This window comes from Nannospalax galili, unplaced genomic scaffold, assembly GCF_000622305.1.
Source record: "Nannospalax galili isolate Female #2095 unplaced genomic scaffold, S.galili_v1.0 scaffold5347, whole genome shotgun sequence".
Classification (NCBI taxonomy): Eukaryota; Metazoa; Chordata; class Mammalia; order Rodentia; family Spalacidae; genus Nannospalax; species Nannospalax galili.
The window spans coordinates 2,039-3,756 of NW_008355983.1; the positions used below are offsets into that span (position 1 = coordinate 2,039).

Consider the following 1,718-nt stretch of genomic DNA (forward strand, 5'->3'; position numbering starts at 1 on the left):
AATTTAAAGCTGTGGAGAGTCCTTTTTTCTAAACAGATGAATCACATGGATGTGGAGACTGGGAATCTACTGGTAAATCACCTCCATCATCTGTTTACTTTTCTACCTGCACTTTAGTACATAAATTCCTCAGTGACAGGCAGGTCATGTTCTCATGCCTTTACATCAAGCTATTAGGATAGCAGGCTGTATACTACTATCTAGAAATGATGAAACTGTGGGAATCTACTTAACTCTTCAGTTTCAAAAATGTAGATTATTAGAATATTTACAGTGGAGATTCACTTTCAGTATCAAGTAAGATGATCCATGTGAATCATATTCATGAATGTCATTATATTTACAACAGCCATTATTTTCTCTTACTATTAGGGAGCACTTAGACTCATTTTGGAAATGAATAAACACGTTCCAATCCTGATCCTCACTCATCATCCATCACCTGGGTGCTGCTGATCCCTTCAAGAACAGAGATGTAAATAGCTGTAGCAAACCAGTGACAGAATTCATTTTCTTAGGCTTTTCAGGGTCATCCTCACTGCAGTGTACACTGTTTATGATTCTTAGTGTGTACCTGCTCTCTCTTATGAGAAACACCCTTATCATTTTCCTTATTCTGGTGGAATTCATGCTCCAGACACCCATGTACGTTTTCTTAGGAAACTTGTCCTTCCTGGAAATCTGGAACACTACAGCCACTCTACCTAAGTTGCTGGCCACCTGGCCACCTGCTTCTCAAACCTGTCTCAGTCCCCACTGCTGGCTGTATTGCCCACTACTATTTCTTTTTCTCTCTGGGAGCTACTGAGTGCATCTGGCTGGCAGTGATGGCCTCTGACCAGCATGTTGTCATGTGCCGACCTCTGCACTGCTCACTTCTCATGACTGTTCATATTTGCCTGAGGTTTTTAGCTGGGTCTTAGATTGGGGGCTTCATTGCTCCTTTGCTCCCCACAATACACATCTCTCATCTGAATTTCTGTAGACCCCAGAAAATTAACTCTTTTGTGATCCTCACCCCATTTTTTTTGTGGGGGGAGGTTTGAGACAGGATCTCCTTGTAGCCCAGCTGTCCTGGAACTCACTATGTAGACCAGGCTGGCCTTGAACTCACACAGATCAGCCTGCCTCTGCCTCCCAAGTGCTGGAATTAAAGGCATGTGCCACCACACCAAGCTTGACCCCATTTTTAACTCTCCTGCTCAGATACATTCTTGGTGGAGGCTTTGAGCTACACTTGCAGTTCTGTTGTAATTCTAAGTTCTTTCCTTCTCATAATGAGTTCCTGTGTCAACACTGTGGTCACAATAATCACGCTGTCTTTCCAGGAGGTTACAAAGGAAACTTTCTCAACCTGTGCCTCCCACATCACAGTAGTCACGATATACTACTGGCACCATAATCTTTGCCTATGTCCGTCTTCCAGCCAAGTAAAACTTCACCATTGGCAAAGTGGTCTCAGTGATCTCCTGCATGGTCAGCCTGTTAATAAACCCTCTCATATACTCCATGAGAAAAAGAGACCGAGATGAAAGCTTTCCAGAAATGAAGAACTGGAGTGTCTGTTATCACCTCCCTGTTCACTTTATATTTTATCTCTGAATTACAGTGAAAAGTTATTTGCTGATCACTTTGTTTATGTCTTCTACAATGCCACAGTGATAAAAAGATAAATCACAATAGACTTTTTCCCATAAAATATTCACAACTGGTTTATT

The 1,718-nt window shown here is 42.0% G+C and overlaps 1 pseudogene; it reads left to right on the forward strand.

The window, feature by feature from the left end:
• The first annotated feature begins 466 nt into the window (after positions 1-466).
• Positions 467-1,602, forward strand: LOC108491808 (annotated as a pseudogene).
• Positions 1,603-1,718: the final 116 nt, after the last annotated feature.